General features: G+C 55.3%; 1 long non-coding RNA gene across 1 annotated transcript; it reads left to right on the top strand.

Moving 5' to 3' along the window:
- Window positions 1-447: 447 nt before the first annotated feature.
- On the top strand, window positions 448-5,939 carry LOC147582842 (uncharacterized). The gene is made up of 3 exons (XR_015248803.1): window positions 448-779; window positions 5,101-5,626; window positions 5,784-5,939. It is a non-coding gene; the product is annotated as an uncharacterized LOC147582842 (long non-coding RNA).
- The last annotated feature ends 3,758 nt before the right edge of the window (window positions 5,940-9,697 follow it).

Raw genomic sequence — 9,697 nt, forward strand, 5'->3', positions numbered from 1 at the left:
GCAGTTTTCCGTTTGTCCTTGGATTTTGCATATGGTGCCTTCTGCCATGCAACAGGTTTTTCTTAAGTTAATAAAAATCTTGTTAAATTTGGACGAAACTGCCAGTCTGGGTTTTTCCTCATAGTCGAAGTCTTCCCCTCCACCCACGCCTCCTTCTAAGGCTTGTACGGTTTCACTGTTTCCTGTGGATCTCTGACCCACGTGGAGTTACTCTGGTCTTCGGGATGAGAAATGGATTAATTTTATCTTCTTTCCAAATGGCTGTCTCGTTGTCTCCACACATTTATGAGTCGGATCGCCTCAGCACTGGGCTCCTTTTTAATTCTGTCACAAATGACCTTGGGGGAGCGGTGGAAGGAGGGGGCCGTGGGGACAGGGCTTGGATGGTATTTCCTAGTAAAGAGCGGGCTGGCCTTTGTGGGCTGAGAGGCCTCTTCCTTTGGCCTCCCTGGACTGGTTCTCGGCTCCTCGAGGCTCCAGGATGCTGGGGGCCCTGCCTTGTGGGTGATGTGCTGAAACGCCTTCCTGGTCCACCAGCGAGATGGCCTGCCCCCGGCGTCCCTGGGGACCAGGGTCCCTCTGACCCAGGAAGCGTGGCTCCGCCCTATCACTGCCAGGCCAGGAGGCGGAGGGGGAGCACAGGCAGACCGTGAGAACCTCTGGATTCCTCTCAACAGAGAGTCGTGAGATCGTCCAGCCTTTGGAACATTATTCTCCCTTGTCTGCGCTTGAGGGATCAGTTTGTGGAATGGCGTGCTCTTTACCTGCTTGGACTCAAGGTCAGCAAAGGCCGAATTTTGCAGTTAAAGAAGCTCGGCGAGTTCCCGGGGCCACGCACCCGAGGGTCCCCCAGTATGGGAGGCCAGGGCCGCGATGCCTTCTTCCCTTTCACATGGCTTTTGCTTGGTTGGAAGATTCAAGTACAGTGGGTTTCTGAGTTAGGATTTGGCAGGAGGGAGGAGGGCACGGGGTAGTCGCCGGGTTCACGGAAAAGCAGAGGTGAGGTTGGGGGCGGGGAGGGGGAGGGCTGCGTTCATCGTCTCTTCCCTGACGTGGCCATGATGTCCCGGGCTGGAGAGCCGTGGGCCACAGGGGGTTTTCACGCTGGCAGGGCAGGTGGCCAGGGAGTGGGGTCCTCCGTGATCAAGGCCACCCGCTGCTAGGCTCCCGGTTCCCAGGGAGCCGGTGAAGCCCCGATGCGACCAACGGAGAGGAGCTGGTGGTCAATGCCCGTGCGCTTTGCTCCCGCGTGGCGGGCTCTGAGCACGTTGCTCCGGCCCCGAGGGTCCCGGTCGGCCGGAGCCGTGCAGACAGCAGACCCAGCTGGGCAAGTACCCTTGTCTTTGCTCTCTTTTCTTTCGCCTCAGTCGTTCACTCCTCTCTGCTTCTGAGATGACCTTTATAAAGCAATCGGGACCCGAGCCTTGCCTCAGGCTCTGCTTTTGGGGGAATGCAAAGTAAGACCGGTCTCCTTCCCTCAGGGTTTGCCTGTGGCATCATGGGCACTGGAGCGGGCTCTCTCTCTGCTGTGGGGCCAGCCTGGACCTTGCGGGGTCCCCGCCTCAGCCCCCTTGTTGTCAGTAGCGGCCCCAGCCCCTCCATCTGTAAAGACTGAAAATCTCCAGACGCTGGCAGACGTCCCCGGAGGCAAAACAACTGGGATGAGAACCGAAGCCGACCACCAATGAGGTCTCGTAAAGGAGGGAAGAGTCCCCGGGGACCTTGGGGCCTGGGGGCCTGGAGGGCAGCTCCCGGGAGAGAGGTCCCATCCCATCCCCATTCCGTCTTCAAAGGAAGCTGGACACTGAGGGTCAATGTCCTTTCTTTTCTGACTTCACGAACGGAGTTGGCCAAAGCAAACACACGTAAGGCCCAGCTTTGGCCCTTGGCCCCCAGTGGATCGCCCTGTTTCCCCACAAAGCCTCTGGTCCTGAGGATGACCCCAGGCTTTTGGCTTCTTGCCTCTCTGCTGCTGGGAGCCAGGCCCATCGGGGGCCTGGGAGACGCAAGGCTTCCTCTTGTTCCTGGAATATTTCCAGTGATTTCCCAAAAGTCCCGAGGCCTGGCAACGCGGCCCGTGGGGAGGGAGGGAAGCATAGGCAGGCCATTTCCTGGGAACCCCAGGCTGAGTCGGGGAACGAGGCCCACGGGCCTCCAAGGTCTTGCCGGCCACACAGCCCCCAGCAGGGCTCTCAGAGCCCAACACCCTTCGGGGATTGTCCGCACTTTAGTGCCTTCGAAAGAAACAGAGCCTAGAAGCTGAACTGCGCTAGACGCGGGGACAAAGTCCTTCCTGCGGCACTGCACCCCGGCCCATTCCCCTGCCTGGGGCATGAAACCCGGATTCCAGGTCCCGCCTGCACCCACTCACGTCAACTTGGGTGAGACACCAAACCCTCCGTGATCCCTTCCGGGAGGAAGTCGTGGGCAACATCGCCCCCACACCTGCTACGTACCTGGTCCGGTACGACATTCTACCCCTGAACCCGCCGGAGCGTGGGCTCCACAAAGGTCAGGAGCTTGGCTCCTGGAATTGTCACCGTCTCCCCAGCACCCGGGAGCCTGGCGCGGGACAGGCGATCAAGGAACACCCGCCGAGGAGAGAACGCCTGCCCTCACAGCCGCGTGGGGGGCAGGAAAGGCTAAGCCCCAGAGAGGGCAAGTAGCTTGTTCGAGGCCACACAGCCGGCCACTGGGGACACCCGGGAATGCGTGCCTTTCAAGTCTGCCCTCTTAGCCACTCGGCCACCCCCGCCGCCAGGTGCACCGGGAGGACCAAACACGGAGCTGTCTGTTCACTGAGCAAATGAGCATCAAACACGGAGACGAACGGCCTGGCCGGAAAGGACCACACTCAGTGAGGTGCGTGCACCTGCCCATCACGGACTTCCCGGGGCGGGCGCTTCCTACGGTGCTGTAACCCATCACCCTCACTTAGCAGCTTGAAACAGCACAGACTTACGGCCTTACAGTTCCGGAGGTCAGAAGTCTGAAATGGCTCTCACTGGCCAGGAACCAAGGTGTTGGTGGGTCTGCCTTGCTTCTGGAGGCTCCACTCTCCTTGCCTTTCCCAGCTTCAAGGGGCTGCTGGGGCCCCTTCCTCTGTCCTCAGAGCCAGCGCTGACCTCTGCTCTGGCACTGGCCCTCCAGCCCCCCTGTTCCTCTCACGAAGACCCCGGTGATCACCGTTAGGCCCCACCCGGACGACCTCAACGTCGTTCACTTAGCCCCATCTGCAGAGCCCTCCCGCCATGTCAAGCGACAGCTACACCCACAAGTCCTGGGGATTATGGAAGGGACGTCTCTGGTTCAGCACGGCCAGTTTGTGGAGATGTGTTTCCAGAACTGCAGAATGTCTTGGCGAGCCTGGGCCGCCGTCACAAAAGACCACAGAACGAGGGGAGCTTCACACGACAGAAAGACATACCTCTGGGCCCTTCTAGAGGCTGGGAGCCTGAGACAGTCCGGGTGCCGGCGTCATGGGGTCTGGCGAGTGTTCTCCCCGGCTTGCGGACAGAAGAGTCAGAACAGAGAACCGTCTGTCCCCTCTTACCGAGACCACTAGTCTTCCTGGATTAGGACCCCCGCTCATGACCTCATTTGATCTTAATTACCCCCCAAGATAGTCACATTGGGGTTAGGGCCTCGTATGAATTGTGGGGGGGGGGGGACACTTCAGTCGACAGCACAGGCCATCTGTGACTGTCCCTGTGTCCCCATGTCCACCCCTGGGAACTACATTCCCCGGGCTGCCTGTGAGCTGGCTGCCTTTTACAAAATCCCTCAAATGGAGGGGTGAGCGCCTGGATGGCTCAGTCGGTGGAGCATCCGACTTCGGCTCAGGCCATGATCTCCTGGTCTGTGGGTTTGAGCCCCGCGTCGGGCTCTGTGCTGACAGCTCGGAGCCTGGAGCCTGCTTCCGATTCTGTGTCTCCCTCTCTCTCTTTCTCTCTGCCTCTCCCCCACTCGCATTCTGTCTCTCTCTCGCTCTCAAAATAAATAAAAAAGCTTTAAAAAAAAATAGAGGGGCACCTGGATGGCTCAGTCAGTTAAGTGCCTGACTTTGGCTCAGGTCATGATCTTACGGTTCATGGGTTCGAGCCCCCCGTCGGGCTCTGTGCTGACAGCTCAGAGCCTGGAACTGCTTTGGATTCTGCGTCTCCCTCTCTCTCTGCCCCTTCCCCACTCGCATTCTGTCTCTCTCTCTCAAAATAAATAAATAAGCTTTAAAAAAAAAATAGAGGTCACCTGGATGGCTCAGTTGGTTAAGTGCCTGACTTCAGCTCAGGTCATGATCTCACAGTCCGTGAGTTCGAGCCCCGCATCAGGCCCTGTGCTGACAGCTCGGAGCCTGAAACTGCTTTGGATTCTGTGTCTCCCTCTCTCTCTGCCCCTCCCCCATTCATGGTCTGCCTCTCAGTCTCTCAAAAATAAATAAATGTTAAAAAAAAAAAAAACAACAACAACAACCCCAAATCCCTCAAACAGAGCAGGAGTTTTCAAGTGTTGTCTGTTCATTTCTTCCTCCCCTTCCTTGCCCTTCCTTGGGGACGTTCAGGGACTGAGCGACAGAACGCGCGTCAGGAAGGTCGCTCAGTGATTCAGTATGTCGCTGAGCAGACAGCCCGCGTGGGTCCCTCTTTGCGCCTTCGTGGTATTCTGTATGTTCTAAGTGCTTTATGACAAAGAGTTGTTACTTGTGTTACGAAAAAACACCAATAAAACATATAATTAAAAAAAAAACCCAAGGCTTTCCTCAAGTCCAGTGCTGCCCAAGAGAACCTTCTGTGATCAGGGACATGTCTACACCATCCAGTTCAGCAGTCGCTAGTCACATGTGGCCACGGAGTGCCTCTGATGTGGCCAGTGTGGCCAGGAAGAGAATTTTAAAAAGTTTTTTCTTAATATTCATTTATTTTGTGTGGGGGAGAGAGAATCCCAAGCAGGCTCCACACTATCAACGCAAAGCCTGACGTGGGGCTCGAACTCACGAACCGAGAAATCATGAGCCAAAGTCAGACGCTCAACTGACTGAGCCACCCAGGCACCCCTAGGGAGAGAATTTTAAATTTAATTTCACTTCTGTTTACATTTAAACAGGTTACCATGTGGGACGACACAGCTCCAGATGCCTGTAAGATTCTTGGGGGCGATGTGGCAGGATGAACAAAAATTGGTCCTCCTTCCGAGAATTTCTCGCCAGTGTGTTAACACCTGTGTAAAAAGTGTCTTGGGCCAAAAAAACACACAGAATCATCCAACAAACAATTGCTGCGTCCAGCCTCGTGAGGGGTCAGGGTGGGCCAGGGTGGAGGGTACAGAATAAATGCCAGGCGGGCTCGGGGGGTGAGGCGATCGTCCCTGGGCCGGCAGGTGGGTGATTCCGGGGGAGGGGCAGAGCTTTGGGGTAGACGGCCCCGAGGACCGCGAAGAACCCGCATCCTGTCATCACTCTCTCCTCCCTTCCTCCTGAGCCCGGTCCGCCCACTCAGCAGGCTCCAGGACACGTCCCTTGGGTGGGGTGCAGAAGACAAGCCCCCGCTCTCCCCCGGCTCCGCCCCACATCCTGGTCCCCCAGACCAGGCCTGCAGAATGCCGGGAACCTCAGGGAAACAGCTACTTCCTGGTGAGTTAACAACTTCAGGAAGTAACTCCCTCAACGTCATGGCCTTCCCCTCTGGCCTCCTGTGTGCAGCTCCCCTCTGCCTCTGTTTATTAAAAACTGACCAGGGCGCCTGGGGGGGCTCGGTCAGTTAAGCGTCCAACTCTTGATTTCGGCTCAGGTTGTGATCTCACGGTTCGTGAGTTCGAGTTCCGAACGGGGCTCTGCGCGAACAGTGAGGAGGCTGCCTGGGATTCTCTCTCCCCCTCTCTCTGCCCCTCCCCCTCTCACTCTCTCAAAATAAATAAATAAACTTTAAAATAAACAAGAAACTCACCACCCCAGTGTCCTCCCCCAGACCTGCTTGTTCATTTTGTCAGCCCCTCGGTCGTGTCTCACAGAGATGGTTGGACCCAATCTCACCTGTGGTGGAACGGGGGAGAAGGAGCTCCCAGGAGGGGAGAAGACGGACCTTCATGGAGACCCAGTGACACGTGGGCGCTGGGAGGGGCTCTCAGGCGTGACCACGGCCCATTCTCCAAATCACCCCTCCGGCAAACATCCTGCCCTCTTAGGAGGAAAGAACATCGAGGTGTGTGGAGAAGGAAAGCATCTTGCCCAAGGTCCACCCACAAGTGAGCTGGGGGGCTGGGATTCTGGAAGATTCTGGAGGATTCTAGCAACTGGGCTGTTGTGCTGGCCATGGCCACACATCCTCCCAGGAGAGACAAATACCACCACCCACAGCTGGAAGAGCGGATTCAGAGCACAGAAGGGAGAGAAGGCAGGGGCAGGGGAGGAAAAGCTTTGGGTGATTGATTGCGTGATTCGTCTAACCTAAGACCAACCGCAGGAAGCATTTAGCCGCGGTGGTGACGGTGGTAAATTTCTGAATGGCATAACTTATGCTGCAGACAGCTCTTCACGTACCTGTTCCTTCAATCCTGCAGCTTCCCGATGAGGCAGTTCCGCTGTGATCCTCCCCATCCGACAGGCTCAGGATGGGGAAGGATTTGCCCACGGTCACGCGATTGGTGAGGAGTGGATCCTCAAACCCGGATCTCCAAAGCTGGTGCGGGGGCCTCTCTTCCTGGGCTGGCGGAACAGAAGGACGCACCCCCAGAGCCCAGCCGTGTCCCCGTCACATTTTGCCTGCTCTGACGGTGACTGGGGCTCCCAAAGTACAGTCCCGTCAGGACCATCAGAACTCAGATGGGGCCCGGAGTGATTCTGACATCTCCCTTCCCCTCCTGACGTAGACAGACGCACACCGTCCATCCCTGCTGGCCCTGCGGACAAGAGCATCTCTGAGGGTCCGCCCCACCTCTGATGCTCAGGGCGAGCTATGGACCCTCTGACTCATGGAACAGACGGAACGGAGTCTCCCTCCTTCAAACAGCAAGAGGCATGCGTGACAGCCTCCGAGGAAGGCGGGGAATGTGGAGCTGGGGACCCAGGCAGAACGATGCCTGGTGCATCAGCAACCGCCCAGCCATCCGCCGTCCCTCCATGCCCTCCCCTCGCTAAGACAAAAAATAGGGTATTAGGGGTTTAATAAAAAAAAAAAAAAAAGCAGGTTTTGAAGTCATGGTGACTGGAGCCAAGTCTCAGCTCAGCCGCTTACTCACTGGCCGCTCAACTTCTCTGACCTTCTTTATCCCTCCTGCGTACATTAGAAGACAACGGTACCCACGACGTGTGTTCATTAGAAATAGATCAACAAGTGAGCGATGGGCCTAAGGCTGTGGGTGCAGAACCTGACTTGTCCCAGGGACAAGGGGACGCGTTTGGTCGCAGCCAGCCGTGATGATTCTTTTCTACTTTGTCAAACACTTGCTTTCCTAGCCTCCTTTGTAACGAGGGGTGGTTATGTGATCCACTTTTAGACGATGAGGAGAAAGGAAAAATTCTACTGGGGTGCATCTGGGAGTGATTTTCTTCCTGAATAAAAAGACTGAAGCTTTGGGGGAGAAGGCCCTTGGGCTCTGCCCTCTTTTTCCTGCTGGGGATGCTGCATCCGGGGGCATGATGTTTGGGGCTGTGGTAGCCACTTTGTGACAATGAGGCAACCAGCTTGAGGATGAAACTTCAATGGGTGTATGAAGGGGCAGTCTGGATCCTTGACGATGTTGGTGGGTGTCTAAGCCAGCCCTATGACCATATATGCCTGTTTAAGCGAACAGTAACTATTCTTATGGTTGGGTTTTCCATTGCTTGCAGTCAAAAGCATTCCTATCATAAGTCGTTGAGTGAGGCTGATGGGCAGAGAATGAGGGGCTCTGATGCAGCGGGTGGGTTTGATAGGATTGCAGGGGAAGCAGAGGGCATTTTTCAGAAGAGTCTCGTGAGTTGCAATCTGGATCCCTTAATGCCCCTCGCAAGTGCAAGTATGAATTGGAATTACGTCTTGTTTCCTTTTGATTATTCCGCTGTGTGCTCTGACCAGCCGAGACGGAGCCTTGTAGAGAAAAGGTTATTTGGATTGCATTTGAAACCACAACTTGGGTTCTTAAAAAAATTCAGGAACTGCAAAAGAGGTAGAACCAAAGGAAGTTTACATGAGGACGGTCATCTGCCTTAAGTTTGCGCTTTTTCTTTGGAATGACTTAGGGGGTATAAAATCAGCTTACTGCCAAAGAAACTAGAGAAGGGACACTGATTTCCAAGTATAGAATATTCAAAAAATCAGAACCGTAACTCTCGGAAAAGTGAGAACCCATCACAGTAATTTTGTTCATGGATGAGGGAACTTGCAGAATGACAAAGGTGGTTCAGAAGTGGCTGAGAGAGACCCATAAAAAAGCTACAACACTGGTTATCGTCTTGGGTCCTACCAAGCAAAAAAAAAAAAAAAAAAAAAGGGCGGGGGGAAGGAAACTCTGAGGTTATCTTTTCTATTGACCACGGATCATTCGCCTCTCTTCTGGACCATCACTGGCAACTTATCCATCCTCTACAAGTTAACAGTTCCCCTTTCAAAATTTTTTTTAATGTTTATTTATTTTTGAGAGAGAGAGAGAGAGGAGACAGAGTGCCGACAGGTGGGAGCCTGCTTCCGATTCTGTGTCTCCCTCTCTCTCTCTCTCTGTCCCTGCCCCGCTCACACTCTGTCTGTCTCTCTCTCTCTCAAAAATAAATAAACATTAAAAAAAATTTTTTTGTAAAGCTCCAGGCTTTTTCAGACTCGCCGCCTGTTGAGTTATAGTCTCTCTCCCGTCTCCCGAATCACTATTCTTTTCGTATAGACAGACTTGGCTTCTCTGGGCAGGCCCTCCTCTCTTTCTTTCTGCCTTTCCAGTCCTGTTTCTGTCCAACAGCCTTCTGATTCGGCATTCCCAATTCTGGGAAACGGTTGGCAGGGAGCAGTCCTCGATTCGGGGACAAGAGCTGGCGCTGGGTCAGGAGGCAGATACCGTAATACATCCTATGTACTAGGTCTGCGATTCCAGGCAGAAGAAGGCTCAGGTGGAAAGACCCAGCTGTGTGCTGTGCACACACACACACACACGCACACGCACACGCACACACGCATGGACTGTGAAGCCCGTGCAGCTTGGGGCCCAGGGCCTCTCACTTCCCAGGCCCTTGGAAGGGGTCTAACAATTCCGTGTTCACAATTTCAAATTCATTTTCTCAGTGCGCGCCTCCAACAACGGAAGCACTGGGCCCCACGGGACCGGCGTCTGCCCCCTCCGTCTCTAACAACTGGAGAAGAGCTGCCATGATAGGAGGCCTTTAGGGGTTCCCACCTGCCGTGTCTTTTGGGGTGTACGCGGTACCCATCCCCGGTGGTTAATCTTGCCCCAGTCAGGTGGGGCCTGCTCTGGGCCGGGTTCTGCGTCGGCCAGGCTGCTTCCCGGTCGAGCTCTGGGACCCCTCTCGGTCCCGTGGTGACCAGGCCGTTTTCCATCTGACAGCTGGAAAGGAGACAGGCTGGCACGTGGCCCTGGGGGCCCGACGGGGCGATCACAGGACTAAATGACATCTTAATTACTCGAGTCCCGCTCTTGGCCTCGGCTTCCCATCCCACAGCCGGGAGGCCCCAACCGCCTCTGAGAGCTGCCGGATCCGGGCTAATCGGCTCTGTCACCGGCC

The sequence above is a fragment of the Puma concolor genome, chromosome A3 (assembly GCF_028749965.1).
Source record: "Puma concolor isolate L17-30 chromosome A3, mPumCon1.1.hap2, whole genome shotgun sequence".
NCBI classification, from domain to species: Eukaryota; Metazoa; Chordata; class Mammalia; order Carnivora; family Felidae; genus Puma; species Puma concolor.